This window comes from Pithys albifrons, chromosome 4 (genome assembly GCF_047495875.1).
Source record: "Pithys albifrons albifrons isolate INPA30051 chromosome 4, PitAlb_v1, whole genome shotgun sequence".
Lineage (NCBI taxonomy): Eukaryota > Metazoa > Chordata > Aves > Passeriformes > Thamnophilidae > Pithys > Pithys albifrons.
The window spans coordinates 83,536,272-83,563,048 of record NC_092461.1 but is presented as its reverse complement, the minus strand read 5'-3'; the positions used below and the strand labels follow the sequence as shown (position 1 = coordinate 83,563,048).

The following is a 26,777-nucleotide window of genomic DNA, read 5'->3' as shown; positions in this document are numbered from 1 at the left end:
CTTTGGTTTTGTTTGACCGCATGGAAGATGCCGGTTGGCCGCGGTTATCCAACCGGGTGTGGAGATGAGCTTTGTTTAGGCCACCTTTGCTAGGCCCCTCTCCGTGTGGAGCAAGCAGTGCTGTCCCTAGAAAAGGCTGCTTGGTCATTCAGGATGCTGCCTCATGAGACTGTCATCTCTGGGGTCAAGTCTCTAATGACCCATATCCTGAACCGCCTGCATGCAGGGTTGGGTCTGCGGCTTCCAGCTGCTTCCTATCACCTGCCATTTTCAACCCTCACCTGTCGCTACAGGGCTTTGCAATGTGGGTGAACCCTTCAAACCTGCACAATGGGTTTTTTAGGTGAGGCACAGCGTGCACAGAACTGGCCCCACCCTTTACTCCTAAGGTTCATCTGCCACGGCCTAGCGAGCTTGGATGGTGACAGCGAATACCTCAGGACGTAGGTTTGGTTAGAGTATCCTTCTCTTAGATGGATGGCCTTACAGGGCTAAACAAGCTCCATCTGCCCGGGTTTGGGGTTGCAGTTGTCCTTCTCCTAGGATGGTTGCCAGACGGCTAGCGAGCCCATCCTGCCCATGGACACACTTTGTCTGACCCTTCAGCTGAGACCTGTCTGGCATGGGAGACCCTACCGGCGGCACAAACCACCTCCAGCATAGCTCTCAACCTCATGAGGGCATGCAAGCTTCTCCCCCACAACAAGGGGGTGTCCCCAGAGAAGACTTGACATACTATATTAAATATTTGATATGCATATATTACAAATATTCTGCATACATCACATATATTCTACACTTCCTGCTACTCTGTTCCCAAAGACTTTTTCCAATAAGGCAGTCACACCACCATCTCATGGCTTGTACATTTTATTAATCTGTAGTGAATCAAGCTACATGCAAATGTAGTCATTTTAACTGCGCACATTTCTACAATTTTGACAGTAGGTGTCCTAATTTGACTCCGATGTATCCCTCTAATACATTTAAACTGTATTCATGTTTCCTTACAATCTATGTGCCAAATGATTTTGGTTATGGTAATCAATATATAGATAATGCCAAAGATGCATACAGAATGTGACATGCAGCTTAGTGGAGACTGTTCTGTGCCACATGTTGCAACATCCACTCTTCAAGGAGGACAGGAACATGTATGCACAGCTGAGACCAGAGCTAGACTCTTCTTTGAGACTGAGAAGAAAAATTACACAGTGCACTAAAAATGTAAACCCAAGGGAATGTACCAATTATGTGTCTGATTTTCCCATTTTTAGGTGCATTAAGGCAGCTTCATGAACACAGAACACAGCATGGTATAACAACTTGATCAACTATGTCACGATAATTCATCATGTTGCTAAGTCCTGAAGCTTATGCAACCTCCCAAATCTTCTGCATAATACTTACTCATCCAGCTAGAGAAAACACAAATAATCTAAAGAACCAATAATATACATGATTTACATAATACGCCCTGCAAAATAAAACTGTGGAACCAGTGTAATGAAATGAAGCAACACTAAAGCTGCAAGGGGTGTGAGTCCCCAGTGGGCTGCTTGCATCACATGCACTCACAGATGCATCGCTCCTCTGTGACAATGACAGAGCATCTGCACAAGTGGAATCTGTTCAACTTGTTAGGGCTCAAAACTAGTTAATGTCACATCATTTACACTGTTTTCAAGTATTTGCCTCACAGCATATGCTACCACATGAAAAATCTACCACCTATTGCCATTGTCTGCCAGGAGAATGGTAACTCCATTTGGCTGACAGACAGTGAGTGAACCAATTTCTACAGAGTCACCTGTGACAATGAAGGTGTGACAATCTCTAGGAAGAGAGTGAAGCAAACCACACGGGTGAAAAAAAAAGTAGTTTCACCTGCCTGGGGTATCTTCTACTAAGTAGCTTCATCTTAAAGAGCTTTATCATAAAGAGCTTCACTTTTTAAACCACCTAAACATGAAAAGTGATTCACTGGTCACCATGACTGAACTTTTTAGTATCCTATAAAAATCTAAACCACAAATCTTAAAATGATATCTGTTCCTAGAAGATCAGAGTTCCATCTGAATTGTTTTAACATACTAGTAACTCTTTAATATTTTCTCTTATCGCATCATTCTCATGTTTGCCGTTTCTGATGTTCATTTAACAACTTTCATTTTCTTGATGTTCATTTAGCAAACAGGTCCAGATAGCTACCTTCCTTTTCCTGTCACTAGGCTTCTGCTAAGCAGCAGGGGTAAAATCATTACAGTGCAATAACGAAACATCTTAAAACATAAGTTAAGAGGCAGATTTCAGTAGCTTTATTATATGAAACTACTGGCAATGTAGTCAGCTCCATGCAGTAGTTAGGACTGATTATGACACCAGCTGTTACTGGTACCAACACAACTTCCAGTGATAGAAACATCTATGACACAGAGTCAAGTGAGGGAGAAGGGGCAAGAACAGAAGAAATGTGAAAATCCCAAGGAAAAGGGAAAATAGCAGATTCAAAAAGCTTTGGAAACTGCAAAGGCAGGCAATGAACTGAAAAAGTATTTTATAAAAACACAGACTGTTTTCCCAGACAGTTAAATATTTTTGTTAATGGATAACAGTTCCTTAATATATAATTTCTACATGGAAACACTAAAATAAGGAAATGGGGAATAAAAAGGCAAGCATCATGCACAAAACTTTCTGTCCAGAGCCATCTTTTCCTTCTCTGGTCTGTTTTGGAGCACCTACAGAATTAACATAGAAAGAAAGCTATAACTAGAAGCTTAAATATGACAGGATACAGACGCTTGCCTTCCATGCACACTGTCATTGTGAATTAGGCATGAGCTGACAAGCTAAAGACCTGGCTTGCAGTCTCATCATTCAATCATCCATCCAATCTCATCAATTGAGCAAAGCAGTAACACATGTCCCCTCTAGCTTAAATGACAGCAAAACTGTGGGTTGTAATCACAGGTCATCTTCAAATGACACTTATCATTAAGGATGATTTTGTTTCAAATCAATTTTTATTGAGAATTCCTCTAATACGATACCTCTCTTTGCTTCTTTTAACTCTTGTATTTAATACTGTTTAGAAGAACATTTCAAAATGATAATTTCATAATTTTCTAAGAACAAACTAACAGTAAATGACATTGTGTAGAACTCAAGATTAGCCATTTGCAGTCCAAAACCTCTGACAAAAATAAGGTCACTACATATACTTTCACAATTGAATCTTTAGCTAGTACTAATCTACAGTGCCTGATCTACAGTCTAAATTATTTTAACCATGTAGAAGTTGTCTCAAATTACCCTGGACATAAAAACTTCTAAAATAAATCAAAATATATAAATGACAGCATCAAGTATCCTTAAAAAACAGTTCCACATTTACACATGGCATCTAATGTTTTTCTAACACATAAAATGCATCCTCTTTCTAAATTTGTCAAATCCTGATTTTGTTCTTTATTGTCCTTCTACCAAAAAAAAAAAAAGATTGAGCAATAGTTTTCCTCTCTTTTTATGGAGCTTGAGTGGCAATACTGGACTAAGTCAGCTGAAGTGTGACCTGAAAGAATACTTCTGGAGTCAATGGAAAAACAACAGGAAGAAAAGCTATATTTCTGTAGAAAGGATAGAAGTAAAGTGAGAATCACTATTTTAGTGAGAGAGGCTCATCTGGAGCTCATTTACCAGTTTTTAAATGCCAAGAATTCCTTAATAAAAAAGGGTGGAATCCAAAAGACACCACAGCAGCATCTCTGGGAAGAGACAGACAGAAGGACAGATTTCAACTAGTCAGAGAAATATAGTCCAACCTCTATTAGCATAATTTGCTTTGGGATAGCTTACAACTGCTGAGGATCTGCTTTGCAGATAACTGGAAATTTATTTGTTCTCTCACATGACACTAGACATGATGTACACACTTCCCAAATCCTACCACGCTTAAATGAAATTCTAGCCACCCAGCACAGATATTTCATCACAAGTTTAATTTTCCCTATTGCACCCTCACCACCTTCCCAAGCATACCAATCACAAACATTTGATAACAGCTACAGAAATAAGGGAATAAGGTTCTGTGACAGGATATAAACACTACCAAAAATATACTTTATTAGCAGAAAATGTATTTTAAAATTTGCACCTAGTGTACTGTTAGATGGAACACTTTTCCACTGCTCCAACAGGAATGTGTTTATCCAAGTAAAAAGTAAGGAACGGCACTTAGTTAAAGACGTATCATAGACTCATACAATCGTTCAGATTAGAAGGGAACTTTAAATGTCATCTAGTCCAACTCCACTGAAACGGGCAGGGACACCTTCAGCTAGATCAGGTTTCTCAGAGTCATAGAATCATAGAATCATAGAATTGATTGGGTTGGAAAAGACCTCCGAGATCATTGAGTCCAACCCTTGGTCCAACTCCAGTCCATTTACCAGATCATGGCACTCAGTGCCACGTCCAATCTGTGTTTAAAACCTCCAGGGATGGTGAATCCACCACCTCTCTGGGCAGCCCATTCCAATGCCTGATTACTCTCTCTGTAAAGAATTTTTTTCTGATCTCCAACTTCAATTTCCCCTGGCAGAGCTTAAGCCCGTGCCCCCTTGTCCTATTGCTGAGTGCCTGGGAGAAGAGACCAGCCCCCACCTGGCTAGAACTTCCCTTCAGGTAGTTACAGACAGTGATGAGGTCACCTCTGAGCCTCCTCTTCTCCAGGCTAAACAATCCCAGCTCCCTCAGCCTCAGTCCCTGAGTCCCATCCAACCTGACCCTGGATGTTTCCAGGGCTGGGGCATCCACCAGCTCTCCTGGCAACCTGTGCCAGTGTTTCACCACCCTCACTGTAAATAACTCCTTTTGCACACCTGATCTAAACGCGCCCTCCTTCACTTTAAAGCCATTCCCCTTGTCCTATCACTACAGGCCCTTGTAAAAAGTCCCTCTCCAGCTTCCAGAGAGGTTCATAGCAGAGGTGTTGCAGCTCCCCGATCATCTTGGTGGCCCTCCTCTGAACTTGCTCCAACAGATCCATGTCGTTATCATGTTGGAGACCCCAGAGCTGGACACAGCACTCCCGGTAGGGTCTCACCAGAGCAGGGTAGAGTACATGTATATGTATGTGTATACACACACACACACACAAGGTTTTCCTAACAACAGCTCTCTCAATAAGACTGTTATTATATCAATCTATATTTTCACCTCAGTAATTTAATAAATGGTCCTATGTTTGCCAGAAACTGGAGTACCTGAACTGATTGAGATCATGAACAGATCCTCCCCATGCAATCTGTCCCCTCTGCTAGTTCTCACATCCAGACTGGATGCATCTCTTGCAAAAATGGGATTTGAGCAAATCTTTGTGCAAAAAGCCCCAGGTTTAAGGAATTTACAACAAAGTATTTGTTGTTCCAGAAGCTGAGTGATGGGAGATGCAACATACAGGTACTATTTACTCTCTCTAGGTCTATATGAAGTACAATTATTATCCGCTTGTGCAAAAATATCACTTTGGTGTGGCAAACAGTTAAGAGCATTAAGTCCAGAATAGATCCTTACATCAAAAAACCCACACAAAAACTTATTTTAAATAATAAAATTTAGAAGTCAACTTCATTTCTATTTTTTTAAAGCAGAATAATACCACAAGCAGTGATTCTTTTTTTCTTTCATACAGCAGTTGGGATTACTTTTAGGACAAAAATAAAGCTACTAACCTGCAAGATAGAAGTATTTCTGCTTTCAAATGAAATATTTAGCAGCATCTTTACTCTGGAAATATTTCTTACCAATGGAATAACAGACTCACAATCTCATTTTCTCTAAATCATTTATTTTAATTTAGAAAACATACTAATAGTTATGGTAAGTCAAAAAATGCAAAGAGGAAGTCATGTGTGTGAATCTTGGAGAATATATTTGATAATCAAAGTGCTGCTATTTTGAACACTAGGAACAGCTATTGAGAATGGATGAATTTGAGAAGCCATGAAGCAGTAAAGTTACCTAACTGAATTTCAAGACAAAAATTAACCTAAAAAATAAAACATCAGATTTTTAATCATTGGTGTTACTGATATCTTAAGGAGAAACATTAATAATGCTGCAGCTTAATTATTTCAAAAATTAAATACAAAAAAGTGCCTAAGTGCACACAGAATAAAGTCATTATTTTGGAATACACACAAAATACTCGGTCATTCATAGTTATTTTTCTTCAAGCTCTAACTCATACTATATATCCTCAAAGTTACCTTTATCTTTGGCCAAATACACTTTCTTTCCTCACAGAGATAACAAATTATTTTCTTTACAGTTCTCAAGCCAAGGAGAAGGAGTACTAAAATTTACCTTGATATTACTGAAAAAGAAGACTCCTAAAACAAGATCCACAAAAGAACTTGGAAAATTAATGCAGTAACTTTTTCTCTGAGGGAGTGCTTAGTTAGAAGGATTTCATGTTCAAGGTGACAGACTGGCAGTAATAAAATGTGAACTCTTCCATTCCTCTTCAAAATCGCAAGCAACAACACAGGGAACTTCTCACACTGTCCAGTTCAATTTCCTTCTCACTTAATTATAGATCAGGAGTAATTCCACTACAATTAATTAAGTTACATCAGAGGCTGACAAGAGATGTAGCAGTCTGTCTACAGCATGACACAGGGGAAAGAGTTCTGTTCTCCCACCACAGCCATTCACTTTCAGCCTCAAAGAACATTAACCCATTACAAGTGCACTAATGACCAGAGTCATTCAATCAAAGGGCAATTAAAGTTCTGCAAAATTAAAGTCTGAAGTCCAATCATACTTTTTAGGAAACTATCTTAATAAAGACAAGTCTCAGAGAAGGGCTCTCCAGCCTTCCTGTTTAAATTGACAAAAGAGCCACAAGCAAACGAAAGGAGGGACAGCTTCCAAGGACACACTGCTGGAGAAGACCCCCCAGTGCGGTCCTTCTCACCAAGACTCCTGCTTTTAGCACTGTGTTTGGCAAATGCCCATTTGCTGGACAAAATTAAAATACCCCTTTTTTTACTGCTCCTTCACAGCCATAGAACTGATGTCTCTGGATCCCATTTTCCTATTTAATTTTCCATTTTCACTGTAGAAGGATCAAAATACTCTGGTGAGCTAAGACCAGAGTACCACATTCACCCCAGAACAAAGCAAGACATCAGACACAAGGTGAGAGTTTTCAGGCCTGGACTGGATGTGACTAAGTAAACTACAGGTGAAAGTCACCTATAAAGGTTCTTCACTTGGAAAGTGACAATTAAAACCAACTAAAATATAACAGAATTCCCCCACCACAATTATTTTCAGAAATAATTTTCTGCTCTTCTCTTCTGGTTTATCCATTGGTTTCACCACATCCACCACAGACCTTTAGCATTCTCTTGGTCAGCCTCTTCCCTGCTCTGCTCTGTCCACTTCCCTTTCACTGCATCTCCCCAGCCCTTCACTATGCACAGCAGCTTCACTCCCTCTCTCTAGAGAATCAACACCCTGCCGAGCCTGACTAATTCTTACCCAGTCACGGACCAGTCACAGGAGACCGACCCGTTTCATGAGCAGACTGCAAACTGGCAATAGCAAGACAAACCTCAAGTGCAGAAGGGGAAAGAAGCAAGCCGAGATAAGCAGGGAGACAGACACAACCTGTATTCTTTTGGGGGCTTTCTCTGGTCTGCACAGATGTTGCCTTACACAGCTTATCATAGGAAGCAGAGTGTGGACAAGAATCCTGGTGCTTCAGACACTTCCGGGGAAAGGCTACCCAACTACTGGTATGCAGCTGAATGAAAAATAGAAGCACAGGAGACACAGTTTCTAACAGAAATACGGATTAGATGTCAGAGGGCTAAGAAAATACCATAGGCTATATTAAAGCAGATATAGTTTTAATACTTAAAAATCAGTGTACTTTACTACTATTGGAAAAAATAAATTTGAAGTGATCAGCACAAGACTGAAAATGATTAAAGACAAAAAGTTGAGCTGCACAAACCTGAAAGAGTGGCAGCTGCTGCAAACATGAGCTGCAGGACAGGTAGGCACTTTCCAAGGCAGTGCAACCCAGAGACAGTCAGTTCGTCTCTGCATTGCATTTACACCAAAAAGTCCTAACCTTACCATGACACTGTGCTTTAAGTTGTATCCAAAAGGCACACTGGAACTTTCTGTTTGTACTTCAGCATTCCTTCTCCCTTTGTTACAATCACAGAAGATGGAGACATGCCACTGGCTCTGATCCATCCAAAACCACATGAATCCTCTATATTCCCAACAGTATTTATTGACATTTTGATGGGACCACCATTAATAAATAAAATAACAAAGACAAATTACTTATTGGTCCATGTGACAGATGCACAGAAGTCCGCTTTAACCATCCATTCCAGACCCATTTCCACTTTTTACATGATGGCATATGTTGTTGTTATTCACTGGGAGTAATCACACAGGTTACTGCCTCATTTTACAGCAGGGCTTTTTATTTCTTGGTCTAACTTTCAGGCAATGTTTATTTGTGCTTTTAGCCTGATGACCTAAAGTGAAATAATTCTACTAGCCTAGCCATTTCCTGTGTTAACCAACAGAAATCCAGGAGTTTCTGGATTTAGCAGGTATTTAAGCCCCACTGGCAATCCACAGTTCCCTGCAAGAACAAGCAGCATAAAGTTGACAAATGGCATAGGAGCAAGAGAGTTAGAAACTATGTATCTTACCAGCTGCATTCTAAGTCACTCACAGGAAGCCTGGTCTAACTGAACTCACAGTCCAGCACTTTTATAGATCAACTCAAACAAAAGCGGGAGGTGTTTTTTCATCTCTTTTAAGTTAGCTATAAAAAAATGCCATCCATCGCTGTCATGCAGTATGGTAGGGGAAGTTATTTTTCTGCAGTTATTCTTCACACTACTCTTCCCTCAGCTCCCTCCCAAATCCAGGTACTTCCAGTTGCTGACACAATTAAACAACCATTTTTATAATATCAGTCCCATAGTGGGTCATTTATAGAGGCTCCTTGTTTCTAAATAGTTTTTTATTGTTATTTTTCTTATAAATTCCTCCTGCTACCTCCTGCAGTTTTTTACATGCAGACAGGACTTAGGACCCTTGGAGAGATATTTTCCACAAACAAATGAGGGCTCTGTGTTTGCTTATGTCTGGGGCAGATTGAGATCACAGAACACATACATATGTGCTCCCAAAGTGCTGACAGTGAGATTCAAACCATCAAGAAATCATCATTTAAGTACAGTTTATTCTCTTAAACAAGATGCTTCCAAGTAAAACATGTTACCGTACCCCTACTAGATGGAAGCCTGCCTTCAGCAGCAGAGCTTCCTTGAGAGAATCCCACCCTAGCTGGCCACTCCATTCACAGCCCACAGATTGCTGACCCTTTCTCTTCATCCCCCATTACAGCTGTGCCTCCACAAGGGTTGCAATCAATTTGGATGGCAGGAATGACCTGCATTAACAGTAACTCCCTTCCCATTCTCACTTGGAGGTTTAGTCTAAATCCAGATTCCTTTCAGTAATCCACTTTAAAGCACAGCACTATGACAGATGTCCTAGCACAGCTCCAGCAATGGTCAATCACCAAATGTCCAGTCCCCTCCAAGACAGTCGCGAATGGGTGAGACCTTCTTGCTGAGACAAGTGATCATGTTCTTTCCTAAATTCATGCTCAGAAATACGTCTATTGATTTGCTGCATCTCAGAAGCTTTCCAGCCCCAATAATCAGCCCAAAGCAGACAGCCAGCATGGAAGATTTTCACTCAATGGCTCATATTTAAGAAAGTTAGAAACAACTGGAACAGTCTTACCTAACTAAAAATAACAGGCAACATCAGCTACAGATGCTCAGCCTGTGATAACCTGAGCATGTATTTTATCCTCTCTGTAGTAATTTTTACTTAATAGTGTTGTTTTTCTTGCATTTTTTCTGCTGAAGATCACTAGAATGTGTTTATATTACAGACACCTTTTATCTGAAAAGTATTCTCTCAAACTGGTTGATACTATAAAGTATTGAGCATAACCCAGAAGACTTAAGTTCTTTGTCCATACACTCTAGTTATTTTTATTGAGACACTACATCTTATGACAGTCTAAAGAAGCACCTACAAAGACAAAAGATGAAAAGTTCTATTCAAATGATTAACTTGTTCCTCTTAATTCCTGTTGAATGCATACTTTTATAGCTGTTCAAACAAAGGGGAAAGCAACGATACGAATCTTCTTTCTTGGTTAATTCCAAATCTTTTTTTGGGAAAATAAATAACACTATGGTTATCCTCCAGAAATAAAAGCATGGAAACTCAAAACACCCACCTCTTACCATCAGCTCAGTTGCTTTCTCTTGATAACATCACCAGATATAAAATAGACATTTCCAGAAAATACAAGAGAACCTGTTACCTTTCTACCATGAATTTAAATAAGAGGACATCACAGTCTGAGAAGCACATCCCTAAAGCATCTCCCATCCCTGACAACTTACACAAAATAATTTGCATTGATAATTCATATTGCTATAAGAAAGCTGACACTAACATGCTTTTGGACTACTTCTTTGGACCACAGCAGTTTTGCAGTCTTGTCTTCCAGGTGCACCAGAGCACACCACAAACAAAGGGTTTATCCAGTTGTATTCAAGGCTTAAAGCAACTATTCAACAACAGAATGCAAGTGGGGATGGACAGCAAAGAGGGGACCTTCTAGTCTGCAGCAAACACTGGTACAGCGTCAGATCACCTCCAGTGTTAGGTGGTAGATGAATGATGTATTTCTGAACAAAGGCATTTTGCAATAAAGGGAACTCTCAGAGCTAATCTCTCACAGTTCAGCAGAGTAGTAGTTACCAGTATAAGTGATTTAAATATAATATCCATTTTTTCACAAACAGTTAAAAATTAGATCCCACTATGAAATCTTTCTTTTAAAACCACAGATGGAACCATAAGAAGTGAGCTTATTCAAACTCGTTTACACTAACTCCCACTCCAAAATGCAGTCCCACAGAGGATGTCTTTACTGCTGTTTAACAGTTCTTTCTCTCCACTCCAGTTAAGTTCTGCAGGTAACTTAAGAGTCTTCCTGGGTTTTTGTGTCTTAACTGAACATGGCATTTACATGTGATTTCTGCTATAAATTCTTCATGCTACCTCCTCTAAAGCACCTGATAGGCAGAGGAACAACTTAATGCTGAGCCAGAACTGCTGTTTCTCCTCAGAACAAGGATCAGAACTTAAGTTCCATGTTTTGAGCTCTGTTCACACCCTGCTCTGTGAAGAAGCATTAGCACAGCAGAAATGCTGGGGAGTTATCTTACTCTTCTGGGGGGAAAAAATAAAAGAAAGAAAAGAAGAAAGGATATAGACAAAAATCTAATATTCTATTTAATATGTTTGCATATAGTTCATACTACTGTCACATATAAGCACTTGTCACTACACACTAAGTGCCAGCTGATGAAGACTGGACAAGTGCCTTTCATCCTAAAAATAATTGGAATGGGCCTGCTGGGAAAAAAAAACCCAATAAAATGAAACATACAAACACTTTTTCCAATGTTTGGCACTGTCACACACCCATTGTTTCTATTCTATTAACTTTCAACAACAAAAAAAATCATATTAGAAACTGAACTTCAAAATTGTAGAGAGAGTAAGTGAGGGTGGAAAAGGAAATTATTAATCCTCCAGTGGAGGATAAAAATCACAATGAGTCTATATCCTTGGCTCTCCAAGTGAAAGACAGGGTTCTTCTGAAGCACATACATTACACTGGATTGACAGGATGATTCCCAATCAAACTCCAACGCACCTTTGAAATTTTAAATCACTGAAATGCAAGAACCATTGCAATGCAAACAGTCTTCTTTGCAGCAAACTAGCATAGAAAAAATATTTCATCACAGAAAAAATTAGCATCTAAAACAGATACAGATGGACTTTACTATAAACTATTGTGCCACAGTGAAGCCTGAGGTCTTTATGCTATGGATCTAAAACACAAGCACATTTGTGTTGAGATGAGCTCAGACTCAAAAATGAATTTGAATTTTGTAAGAATTATGATATATTTGGACTTTTGGTTTCTTTAGTTATCTATTATTAGCTGGAGTTCAGTTGTCAAGACAACAGTTTCCGCTTCCACAAAATGCTTTAACTGTCAGCAAAATGTCACAGTCAATATCAAAAGTTAACCAGATTGATCATGTCTATAGCCAGGAAATTGGTGTATTTCCTGAGGGCAGGGTCACACTGCCACCAGAACAATGGCAATCAAACCAAGGAGACTAGATATTTCTGAATGATCTGCCTAGTAGAAACTAGGAAGGATTCAAGGAGCAATCCACCTCTCAAAATCTGCTGCCCCACTGGGCTCCTGCGCAATCACCTGACTACAGTGGCCAAAGCACAGTACGGTACATGTAACATAACTGATGAAAGTACATGTTCCAGTAGAGAAAAACTGGATTTTACATATCTTAGGATATGGCAAAAATACCCCATAAACATCATAATGAAATGAATTTGTGTTACCAGAGAAATGGAAGTGTAAGGAACAGAGCAGTTACACACTGAACATGTCCCATGGAGAAGTGTAAACAAAAAAGGAACATGCTCCCAAAATTAGGTCAAGCTTTATATCAAAGGAGAAAGTGAATAGACACTTAGGCCTCTTTACTTTTCTTTGTTTTTACTATGTAATGTAAGCATGATAGCAATAAACATATTGCTACAGGAGTCATACCCAAGATCTATAACTCACGAGTTTCCTATATGTCCACAAGTCACCACTGGGAAAGCCTGCCAATATGCAGGTCAGCTTTTGTAAAACCAAGTATCTTAGTATTACATCAATTTTTCTTATCCTGTTTGTCCCTCAAAATAAGTGTTTCACTAAGCAAAACAAACAACCAACAACAGATGAACATAATGAAATAATGTGATATCCTCTTAGTCTCAGGCTCAGACTCTTCACTGTGCGACTGTTTGCATGTACACAGACAAAACAACATACAACTTCTTGGAAGGCAGATGCAATGTGCTCCCTCTACTAATCACCTCCAGGTCTACATGAGCTATGGACTGAAACAACAGTGTAACAATCTTCCCAAAGCATTTTTCCCACCTGACTGGTACTCATTCACCACAGGAGAACAGAAGAGCACAGGGGTAAGGATACTCAAGGGTAACTGTGTACAGAATACTCTAAAGGATTTATTCAGACAGCATTAGTCACTTGACTTTAAAGATCGATGTGACTAATTTTTTTCTTTCTCTATAATGCATGTATCCGTGCCTATACAGCTCCCCTACGCAGTCATCTTCTGCCTTTTATCTCGTCTCTCTAAATAGATACTTGCTTCAACTTCAGAGAAAGTAACTCCACAATAAACCCCAACCTTGGGTTCAATCTTCCCCCTCTGATGGAATGCTTCATAAATACTTGGTGTATTTAGTCAGAATATTTATTTTGTTACAAGAACAGATGGGAATAAACTACCTGAAAGTATCAATATTAGCTCTTGTTAACTCAGTTTGCAGGGAACAAAAATAGCTCACTGGCAGCAAAACTCAGTGGAGAAGAGAAGGCAAGTAGAGAAGAGAAGCGAAGAACAGAACACCAATGCACAAATAACTCCCTCAGTATGCCATCCTGAGGGATACATGGGGAAGTTGTCTGGCAGATTGGAAACAGTCCTCCTGGACAACAGGCATTTTTGTCAAATTTGCATTTCCAGGAATAGGAGAGTATTGTTGCCTGCATACCTATGTTGGAACAGCTCCTCAGCTCAGTGAAGGCATCAGACACTCATTTGTCAGATTTAAATCTTCTGGATTAAATCTTCTAGCCTCTACTCTTTAAGCACTGTGCTTTTATTTTTATCTCAGGTTATTTTCAACATGTGACAAAGTAACCTCTCTAATTTCTGAATCAATCATTTCTTTGCACTAAACAGGGCCAATGATAATCTATTCAGAAAGGCTTCTTTTCTTTTAAGTTCCTGTATTTCCTTTCAAGCACAGGCTGGACCTGTGCTTCACAAAGGAAGGTTACTGTTGCCTGCGTTGTTCTTTTCAGTTATCATTTCTTATTAAGACTTACAGAATATATTTTTCCTTCTTTTATTGTTAAAAGTCATTTCTTCTTTCAATATCTTTAATAATACATGTGAACATCATACGAACATTCAAAATTTCAACTTTTGACATTGCACTTTTTGATGCCTAACAATAAAACAAGATCCTTGGATGCTCACAATATACTGATTTCCAAGCTTGAGCAATAAACAATATTGTCACATTGTATTAATGTCCTGCAGTCCTGCTTTTAGAAGAGAAGACTCTTTCCTCCTGAAAGCAAATTAATCATCTTTTTCTGTGTCTGGAATAAAACCTAAATCACCACAGATTTGTGAGCACTGCTGAAACTACAGTGCTAACATTTTCCTTTCAAACAGCCACAATCAAAAGACTATCTACCTGCCGGGATCTTTCTACACAATCCACTAAGTTAAAGAGATTATTTTTTTTTGTTACACACACCCCAAAACAAAAAATACCAAGATGAGCATTCCTAAAGATTTATACAGAGCAAATCTGGATGTGTTCAATAACTCTCCTCTCATCAAGAGGACCTATATTTGCACAGACACAATATGCACTCACTTAAAACATAAGGATACTTCCCCCCCTCACAGACATGAACAGAAGTTCAAATTTGAATATATCCCACACTTTCAGTAACAAACACAGACTCGGGTATAAAAGGAGAATCCGTATTGAGAGTAGTCAACACATTTTCTTGGTTATAATCTCACTTGAGAACAGAACCCTTGCCAATGAACACAGCCACCCATCAGTATCAGCACAGGACTCCTGCAGTTAGGACCAGTAAATTGGCTTTCCTGAAAGTCATACCTATGAAATATTTGATTTAAGCTCAATCATGTGTTAAGTTGAAAAAAACTGGGGAGGGAGGAAAATCATGTTTTATAAAAAAAACTAAAATAAAATACCCAAAAAGTACTGATCAGGGAAAACACTCCCCTGTGTATTGGTTGACAATCAAATTTCCATCTCTTCTACATTCCCTGTTTTCATGACAACTGTTAACCTGGATTTAGGGACAGGAAGAGGCCATTGGCAAGTTTTATGTTCTTTTTTTTAATGCAGAATTCAAACTACAGGACCAAGCTACTTTGTACCAGTGAAATAAGCAGTATCCTCTGTTAACAATTCATGTCTGACCCTTTCTGCTACTTTTAATGAAAGTGAGAGCAAAGTTGTTAACAAACAGGTGGCAAAGTTTGCCACTTTTCTGCTATCATGACAAAGTTTCTTGCACTGGGAGGTTGACATAAGCTCTACATTCCGTACAGAGCCCACAAGTGACCTACTGGAGAAGGCTACTTGAATATTCACAAAGTCAAATTGAGACCTGGCACCAGGAAACTCTGGCCAGATTCCCAAAATATGTGGAAATGGATCGATAAATAGTCTGAACAGCAGATTGAGAGGAAAATTAAAGTAACAGTGACAAGAAGATCTAGAAGTTATCGTGATGGTTTGGGATAGCAGATGATACTCTACACCAGTCAATTTAATTAAATAATGTATGGACAGGAAATGGTCTTATTCCTTCCTTAAACATTTGAGATAGCATAATCTAACAGCTGCTCATGCAAAAAGGAGAACAACTAACTTTTTTTTATAAAATCATTAGAGGCCTCTGCAATGTTGTTGGGCTTTTTTTACATCCTGCTGCAGTTCATACTGGATTTCAAACATTCATGAACTTTCATTTCAAGCTTTGTATATGCTAATTAACATTGATATGCATTATAAGCGTGTTTGGGTTTTGCATTATCTGTATTATTTTACCCCATTTTATCAGTAACTTTCAGTTATATGAGAGATTGTATTTGTACCATTTACCTTCTACAGGCTACCTAAAAAGAAGATTAATAAAAATAAAACATGAATAACATTCACAATTTTTTAAACTTAACATTAGCAGATCAAACAATGTTTTCAGACAGGTGTTCTCAACAATCAATCTAAGTAACAAAAAAGGCAAAAAAAATATTTCATGGCCAGCTCTTTGCAGGACCATTTGACACTACAAAGGGAATACAGTGTGCACAGCACAGGCAGAAAACCAGTACAAAGAAGACTGCACAATGGTACTCATGCCACTTTAATCAAAGTCTAATTAATCTGATGGTTTTACATTCTGACATAGTTTTGGTGAAGACAGACATACCTAATTACAACACAACTTGTTTATCCAGCAGCATACAAGGTTTTGACTGTAAGAGTTACATTCACAAAATAAATGCACCCTGTAGCAGGTAATTTACTTTGATATGAAAAACCTTGAACAAAAAAATCATACTGAGCCAGCAATCAGACAGCTAAAAAGAAATGTAAAAGATGGCTAATTGCTTTGGCAGACCTAAATAGTAGGTACTTGAAAATAAAGTCAGTGTTTTGGTACCATCTACCATTTCTGGCAGATCAGACTTTGATGTGATAACTCACTACAGGTTGTTCCACTACTGAAGTTAGACATTTTGTTCATCCCTAATTGTTTAATTCAAGGTTTAGCCCCTGATGATTGATGTTGTAATGACTCTGTTGGCTTTTACAGCATTCAGGCCTATCACATATTCAAGCTCACCACAGAAACTTTCAAGGTCAAAGCCAAAGACACTACTCTTTTTACCTTATTTTCTAAGCCTTTTTCTTTTAATTTAAGTAGCATAAAGGGTATAATTCAAAATAGTGTCAAACAGAAACAACTCAGCATAAGGACCTTCCCAAGTCAAATACCACACGTGTCTTAATTTCCCCCCCTATTCTGAGTATCCAAATAAAAAGACAGGACTTAAAACTCCATGACTGTAAGATCCAAGCAATAAGAATTCCAGAAATTATTCCAGGAAGTCATACCACCATCCTGCATTCCCTTTATTTTTTATGATTATGTGTTAAAATGCTATCTTCACATACATAAACTAAATAGGATAAGACAGTTCAGTTTTACATTAATTGCTTCAGGAGATGTCAAGCACTTCCGTGTCACTGGAGAGGAACATACAACGACAGGAAGAACATACTCATGCACACATATGAAGTGCTGGAAGAAGGAAAACACTTGCTAACGGGATGGGGAATTGATACAGCCAGTGCTATGCACTCCAGAAGCAAAACCTCAAAGCCTCCAAGTGAACAGAAACATGGGGTTCCAAAACTGCGTTCAAAATGATTCTGTACAAATCTGCTTCCATTTGTAGGAAGTGCTAAATTACACAGGAGTAGCAGCAGGTAATCAGGACTGGGAAACTGGCAGAAGAAAATACCAAAAAAATTAAAAATTAAAGTCTTGCACATGTAAGAAATGAAAATTAGTATTGCTAGCTGTTGAGTCAGACAAAACATATCCAATAGCTGAGATCAACCAAGAAGATGCCCTATCTTATTCTATACATTAATATATTCTCTTGCATATGAAGAGGAAAGAAACAACAGAAGCTTCAAAACAACAGATCTTTAGTAATCTCCTCAAATCAAGTTCCAAATTTGCAATGGAAATTGAAAGAAAGTAAAGGAAGTTTAAAAATCCAACCCCAAAACAAATAAATGTAATTAAATAATACAAAGCCAAGCTCCCAAACATGAAGTTTTTAGTTCTTATCAGAAATATTCCTCCATATCTGTTTTCCATCAGAAAATCCAATGCATCAAAACAGAAATATTTTCTGTAATGTACCCTTTTGATGACACCAATAATAAAATAAAAACTGAAACAGATACTTTATAAGGCAGAAACTTCACAATATTTCATAGCTTTATGACTTCCAATTATTTTCTATTCTATTTTGCATGATATCATACAAGATTAAAGAACGTATCGATCCAGTGGAAATGTAATTTTTGTGGAAAAGTACAAAAATACTTTTCTCAATGTGTTTTAAAACAATCAAGCTTTGATTCCATAAGCTTTCATACAAGATGCAAAATCCCTTTCTCTCCAAAAGCTTACTCAAAAGTTATTTTTATCCATCAGAGTTACCTCTGAGAGGAATTCTATGTTTTTATAAGGTTACGTGTAAAAGATGCTTTGATTTTACTTAATTGAACAATGGATAGTAGCCCTGTGACAAAAGGAATACACATAAATATACGTAAGTTCATATCAGTGAAGAATTGTCATCTCTTTCCCTTCTCAGAAGGCAAACTGCAACATTCTTTACTGATTATTTAGAACACCTCAAGGAAATATACATGTGCAGCAGATACTCATGAGATGGTCACTCCATTCCATTTCCAACTAGAGTTTGTGTCAACTTTGCTCTTTTTTGGCACTTAGTATCTTTAGAATTAAGATTCTCTTTTTTCATACGTTATTTTCTTCCACTTTACTTCATTTCTGCCCAAACACAAGCAATTCAAAACATATGAAAAAAATTGAGTTTTGAATATTAAGATCTAAATAACAATTTCTCAACTCAAAAGTACTTCTTCAGAAAAGTCTTAGTCCTATTGCTGCAGGTTGGAGTAGAACTCCAGAAGGTTCTTTCTGACCTGAATTATTCCACAACTCTCTTTGTAGCATTAGAAGATGAAGCAAGAGTGAGTACAGTTCACCTCATCAATCTCTACACTCCTCCATGGAATTGTCCTGATTTTACTTTCACCTACTTTTTCAGTTTAGAACTGCTATTATACTAATCATAAAAAAAAGTTTTACACCTGTAAGAAGAGAGGCCTCTAGTGTACAGCCAAGAAAGCAATTTTTTTTCTGTGCCTCATTTAGGATCTGTTTCTCAGCCTTATTTAGGACTGGTATTAACTACCTTTCCCCCCCCCCCCCCCCCCCTTAAAGATCACTAAGTATTTGTATTCATGCCTGCTATTTTTTAAACAACACCTGTCAGGAAAAAATTACCAAACTCAGTAGACAGTACCGTGTTGGCTTCAATCATAGAAACAGCCGCATTCAGAAAGAGCTGTGATGGTCTGTCTATTCCCACTGAAATCAACGTGAAGCTGCACATAAACTCCCTTACAAGATCTAGATGAAGATCTTCTGATGGATCAGATTGCATAGTGGTCTGAATACACATACACATTTTTCCACATTAAATTAACCAGACTGCCTCAACACAGATTAATATAATTGCCATTAACATAAAATATTCTTTTCATCTAATTTGCATTTCTCCTGTTATTTTGCCCCCTTCTCAACTCAACTCTGACTCACAAACAGATTAGAAATCAAATCAGACTAGAATTTGCAACAGTGACTTGGCCTCTTTGAACTACAAAACAAATAAAACGGTAGGATAGAGTGTCTGGAAAAATAAGAAATCAATGACAGTCATACACAACATGCTCTATTTTACCACAGTAACAATGTGGAGTATGTAAGTTTACAGAGCTGGTCTTCCCCCGGTATATTCCCAGCACAATTCCTGCAGCTCTGACTTGGTGGGTGCCATACAAATATATAGAACATGTATGTTGAAGACTGTGAAGCCCTTAATCTTGAATAAACATTTCTGTTAAAGTCACCAAGAGAAATAATCACCTGGTTTATTTTGTGTAGCAGGGCAAAATGTATACTATGGCCATTCCAGCTCTGACCGCTGCAGGAGGAAATCCTCACCCAGCTCCATGTGCTAAAATAATACTCTAAAGCAGTAGCAGCATGATTGGATTTCTACACACATCTAAGGTCACCCAGGCCTTGCATCTCGTCTGCTGATCCCTCTGCCACCAGACACCTGCGCTGCAGGGGCTCCTGCACAGGAAGGCTGGAGCCATCCCCTAACAATGTGCTCACTCAGAATTTGGGAGGGCAACATCCTGAGGCAGATAAATACATCAAATCTATCAAGCCACGAACTTCCAGACATTCTCCAGAGTGGCCAGGGTTTTGTTCTCCAAAGCATGGAGGTTTTGGTATTGATTTGAAGGGGGAGGAAAGCTGGAGTCTGCTACGCAGAAACCTCTACTCAAATAAATACGTCATTAAGCTAACTAGCTACAGGATTGTCTAGCAGATGGATGACATCTTGGTTGCTAGTGGAACACTTTTCTATAGCCTTGTTTGAGGCAGACACATATGGCTCTCCCAAGCATTGATGCAAGCTCCCAGATGGACTAGATCATTGCTGACACCTTATTATAAATCCTAGAGATGAAAGAACGGAGCACAATTTTTGAATCACAACACAGGACTCTAAAATATTCAGGCTTCCTAAAAATCAAATTTACAACAGAATATCTTAACTTCTTTATGCTGAAAGAAGCTATTTCTAACCAGGACCAGAAAATAGGGCAAAATGCTATACCAAGAAGAACCTCAAGGAAGCTTACAAGACCAGGAGATCCTTAATGTAAATGTATATCATAACTACATATATGGAATTACAAATATTACAGCTCTAAGGATGCAAAAAATTATCTGCTGTACAGCTGTTACTGACACCAAAGAGCTTCCATCTGGAATTTCTTGATTGAGCTGGAAGTGGGAAGGCAAGAAGAGGAAGCCATTTAGATATTACAGATATGCGCATATCCTAAAGGACATCAATAGAAAGAAAAAAAAGAGAGAAAAGTCTAGGAACAGGAGCAACAGGAAAACTAGCAGAAATATGTAGGAGACTGGGAAATAACAGGAACCAGTTGCATAGAGCATTTGGGTTTTTGTAGGTGTTAGGGACACCTGAGGAGATCTCAAGTACACAACAGTACTATGGTGTATTTTACCCATTAAGGTCAGAAGCAGAAAAAATTACTCTTTTGACACTTTTACATTGTAAAAGAGACTATCCTTAGCATCCAGTAAGAATTTTACTCCTCAATTCACTGAAATGTAAGACTCGAGATGTCAGGAAGAGGACTTGCTAAATATTTTCTCATTTCTAGTATCTTCTATACCACGTAAACCAAGAAAGTTACATTTCTGTAGCTGGTATAACTCTGTGACAAAACTTTTCAATTTCAAAACCAAATCAACTCACTGACTGCTGGAATTCTCCATATTCAGGAGCTGGGGAGATACTTAAGCTGCTAAAATTTATCTGTCTCTACAGCAGCGGTCACAACCTTAACAAGCATGCAAACATCTTGGAAGAATCAGCTAAATGTGCAACAGCTAATATAGCATAACTCATTGTCTCTTATTTTTTTTTAAACAGACAACTGTGCTTTCAGTATCTTCAACCATAAAATAATTTCAATGTATTGAAATCAGAGGTTCTCCTAAGTTTTCCTTCAGAGCTTTTAGTGTGGCTTTTATCTCTTGACCAGTTGAGTGTTCAGAAGGTTTTTGTTGCAGTGAGAATACAGCAATCCTTGAATCATCTTATAAAACAAAACTTCTACAAATAAAGAGATAAGGGTAGCCTTTTCCTAATCTCTACATCCATCACATCATGAAGCTCAAGTGGAATGTCCAGGAAAAGTGTTGATTTTGTAAGGGTCACATACAAAAGAGTGTAGGTAGAACAGAATTTCCAGCCATCTACACTGCATCTGCAACTGCTTCAACTGGACAGTTCCTCATCTCTGCAACACAGCTCCCTGTGGGAGGCAAGTTCAGCTGGACAAAAACAGACAAACAGACAATAATTCCCTCCCTTCTTTCTCAGAACCCTCAAGAATGTGTGCTTCTCTGTTCATTTTAATGTGTTGGAATATAAAAGCTTCAGGATATTCTTTCCTCTATGTACGCCTTCCTATGCAAGACACAGGGAACTGCAACTTGCAAATCTGCAGTGAGAGCTGACATGACAAAGGCTAAATTCAAGAGTTTAGGCAACAGAGGTTTGGGTTCTCCTGAGGTATTCCACCACATGAACTCCAGACTGAAAAGAGAGAGATTAAATTGCACCCACAACAGCATAGTAAAAAACAGCTCTGACTAGAACCAGACGGTTTCTGGGCTGCAAGACATTTTCAAATATTATTAATCTGTCTCAAAGCAGCCAAACCCCATAAAACTTCTGATTTCCTACCAACTGAAGGCTTCACTTTTACAACAGGCAAATAGAACTCGGTTTTTTTCCTTAGTTTTAATCTTTAAAAGGTTGTTAGTTTCAAAAGGTAGATACAGAGGATCACTGCAGGTTCCCAAATATGAGGAGAGTCCTCAGGGATTTCTTCAGCCCTCAACTTTGCAGTAGAGTTCTCTTGCAGGCTACCCAATGAAACCACATGTTCCTAGAAACACAACATCCTGGGACACAAAGTGGGATCCTTGGCAGTTTAGCTCTGTGACAAGGCCCCAGAAAACACCAGGCCTTTGGCCAAAACAAGTTGACCAGGAATCAAAGAGAGGTTGCATCTTATTTTGGTTTCAAAGTTTGTCAGATCTAAAACATTTGCAAAGAAACATCCCAAATGCAATGAACTGCTATTTTCTGAATCCATTACTTTGACTTGAAAGTTTGCAATTAGCTCCATCTAAGATGCCTCTTAATGGCAGCATCATGAAAATTGATCAATAACAAGTGACATAGCGGAAAGTTGGGATAAATCAAGTACAGGATAAAACCCTGAAGTTACAACACAGTAAAATTCTATGTCAAGAGTCTCTCATTCATTCACAGATGGTTTTAGATCACTGTAATTTAACTTATGTTCTAAATTATGTCCTCCATCAGATGTAAAATGACCTTTGATTAATTCATGCTAAAGATATAAGGTTGTTCTATATTCGACAGAGCATTCACACACAAGTTTAACATACTTTAACATATACATCCTGACTCAACACTTCAAGTGATTTGCTCTGGTGTCTCCATGTAGACATGATTACAGGCTTTTATCTCCAACTTCTAATAATACCCAGGGGAAAACAAGGAATGGGAAAAGGCAGAATCTGTTCCTGGTTACATATTCAACGGAAGAGAGAACTCCACATTTCAGAAGACACTTTCAGAATACCTTACACACCCAACTCCCACTCTGCAAACTATAGAGGCCCTGTTACTCCTCTCTGTACTTCTTTTAATTGCTTTTGGTTTGCTATGCTTTTAGGTAATTTCAAACAAAATAAATAATCATTAACCAAATGCTTTCTAACTCATTACTATGCTCTAGCAGCAATAACACATATCAGCACTGTGATATTTCTTTCCTGAAATTTACCTACTTGCCCAGCCACCCTCCATGGGAAAAAGGCCAGTTTGCGTACATTACTGGAGCCTTTTGTTGTAGAAAATTTACATTATTCCAGCTGTTTTCATCAAAAGGCTCTAAAGATCATTAGAACAGAACAGTGATTTTCACCTACAGCTACAAGTCCGAATTCTCATCTCTCTATTCACTGCAGGTGACTTCTTCTTGCACATAAAGAGAGGTTTATTTCCCTAATCCTTGGTACATTAATCCCTACACTGAAAAGTTATACCACTGTTGTTACCAATCTAATAAAGCACCGTAAGAATAAAAATATTTGTAAAATGCTTTTATGAGAAAGCTTTGCCATAAGGTGCTAAGTAGAACAGGTCAGATAAAGTACACATTTGACAAACACTGGCAGTATTTTTGTTCATCCACAGATGGCAGCTTTTTAAAAAAACCAAACTATTATTATAAGCTGTGTAAAAGTAGCCACCAAACAGTACCTGTATGCAACATTATGCAAGCTGCTTTAATTGGATAGATGGGTCACATGTTAAAGGCTTCCCAAGTAAATAAGGATAACTTATACTGTAAGGCATTTTAAGTGAAAATGGGGTCCTTGCAAAAACATTAATCTCAAATGAACTCTTTCTAGAAACCTGCGAGGAAGGTTATTGAAACAGTAAGAGGAAAGTGAGAGGGTCACAAAAACAGAAAACATCTGTATTGGAAATATTCATAGACCCCCTTCCTCTTCACTTCCAGTACCCCTGTAAGTTTGGTGAGGAATTATAATCAACACAAATCTTTTGTAAAACAAAACATGTACACATGAACTGCACTGGCCAACAGAGGCCATGAGTCAGCCAAAGTCTAGCTTTTGTATGACTAGGTGCAATCTTTAATTTAGCAATACTGAATCTTATCTGCATGCATTTTTACAAACGTTGAATTTAAGTTTGCTTAACAATTAAAGTAAAACCTACAAAACCAGTCACCCTTGAGGTTAAATTGTAAGGAAAGAAGACACATCAACTTGACATTTCACAGAAGGCGCCAGTTCAACAGCTATGGAGATTAAGTTAGGTTATTTAGAAGCGTTCTTCACATTTTCTCTCCCACACTTTCTCCTGTGCTCCATAACTCTGACCCATAGGGCAGAAGCCAAGCAACTCACTTTAGTCTTACGAAAATCCCAAGCAAACCACAGCAAACATCCAGCTGACGTTCTATATAATACAGGCCAAAATACGTTCTATGAATTAGCATCACTTGACTCAGTAACTAATGGTTAAGCAAAAGCAGAAAATGAAGCAATACCAATTACACCCACCCAACAGTTTAAGAAACACTCTTACATTTAGGCAATTACATACACTAAGTACATCCCTACTAGATACAGGACTAAAAAACTCCTATTAATTCCTGCTTCATGTGTCATTAACACCTAATGGAATGTTTAAAGGTGTTTACAAGTCCACAGCAATAATGGATCACTCCTAATTAATGCACAGTAAAAATTTCATGGAAGTCTCAGTGGAAGTAGGCGGCAGTTAAAGAGATTGCTTCATATCTCAGTCACAGAATGCCCCCTCCTTTGCCTCTATGAAATGGAGAACAAGTAGGTTACAGGTGTGAGAAACCAAAATAACAGGCTCAGCCACACAACATAAAGAGGTACTTAAAAAAGAACCACACATTTTCCTTCCAATAATCTTTGAAATCAAGAAGGGAACTTGTGTTTAAAATCCAGACTATTGCTTGAGGATGCATGCAAGTAGTGGTGCTGAAAATTAATGACAAAACTCAGTAGCCTTACACTGGCATATGCTAGATAATACTAGGCATATGAGTCAACACTTATTTTAGAATTCTTAGTAAATTTCAGGGTTTATCCAGAAGAAAACATGGCTTTCCAGTCTCTTCTGAATGTGGGAGAGATTCTAGATCTTATTAAACATTAACATTTGTTCCTAACAAAAACTCTAATTATAATTTTGTAGTCCTCTAAAATCATGACTTAAATACACTCAGAGGTCAAAGATTATGACAGAATCATACAAACCTCAATATATTTATCCTCTAAACACTCAAAAAAGCACATGTTCCCCAAAGGCCAATGTATCTTTTACAATTTCAGAACATAGGCACTAAATGAAATAATTAATTCAAAATGAATCGAAATCTCCAAACTCATCTCTTACAGGCAATACAATTGTGCTATCATGACCACTTTTTTCAGAAGCAGATTTATTATCAGTTTTCAACAAAAACAGTATTCAGTATGGAAGAAATCAAGAAGACCAGGAGATGGAAAAACAATTATATTCCTGTAGATACTTCATCAACCCACTCCATTCTCAAGTGCAGCTTTTGAGCAGTGTATCTTTTCTAGGCAACACTGTCCTGCCTTTTAGAACTAATCCTAAACACATGCTAATTTAGAAATGCAGGTACGAAGTCCACCACTCTCATCACCTGTTTTCCCTGTCCTATAGACAGTGAGAAGTCAGTGACAACACAGGTAGAAATTTGCAAAGAATCCCATAGGACTGAAAAAATACACTTGTCCTTTTATCCACTGCGACAAGCACTGAAGTCTAGTGCCTTTAATATTTTCATTTTTCAACTCACCTTAATGACACCAAACACGATCAAACAGGAACATCTGAGTTTCAATTTAGTACTACCCAGCAGTACTCATCAAGTAGGTGCCACTAGTGTAGTGAGTAAAATTTCTCTACAGAGGAACAATTCTCCAAAATGGTAAAATACAGAACTGAAACATGTAGAGAAAAGCAAGTAACAAGCATAAACATTTTCAAATTCAGCCATGTGCAAAAAAGCTCCTATTAGAATTATTTTGGATTAAAAAATATTTTCAGTCATGCCTACCAACCAAATGACTATTTATAAATTTGTCTACAGAGGACTAATGTTTTTATGGCTGGGTAGGGAGAGACAAAAGCCTGAGAAAAATGCTGAAAATGTTCATGCTTTAAATGTGTGAAATAATGATCAGTTCAGAATATAACTAAGTTTGCTCAGTCAGTTTCAACCTTTAAGACTAGACATCTGATTCAACACAAACCAATAAAGTCTGGTCTTAATGGTACTGTTATGGAAAAATGCCCCACCTTGGTGTATGACTGATTCTGTTAACAGTTATCTAGCCATCAGAGAGTCTATTACACCTGCAATTCTACTTGACATGTAGCAAAACATAAGCACAATGGCATCAGGCAGAGCCCACACCACACGTTTACACTGAGCAGAAGTGTTTAGCAACAGCAGTTTATTTATCCCTGCCATGTAACTTTTAACAGCCTTTCTGGGTAGATTCAGGCAATCACTGACTTCCACTGTCCCCCAAAGTGTCTAACAACATTGTGAAATACTTTGCAGTTTTAGCAGATAATAAAACAAAAGATCACTATCATTTCTCATCCTCTTTGATGCTCTCCTCAAAAACTAATCCCCCAAACTCATAAAAAGTGCATTTCTATGAGAACACAGTTCCCTCCATTTGAAGCATTCAGACTCCTACCCCCCCCCCAGCAAGTTTTCAAAATCCTGTGGTAAGGATTTCT

At 38.2% G+C, this 26,777-nt stretch overlaps 1 protein-coding gene across 5 annotated transcripts in view; it reads right to left on the bottom strand.

Annotated features, from left to right (window-relative positions):
• Positions 1-26,777, bottom strand: part of LDLRAD4 (low density lipoprotein receptor class A domain containing 4) — a 288,364-nt gene that overhangs the window by 257,216 nt on the left and 4,371 nt on the right. The window lies entirely within an intron of this gene.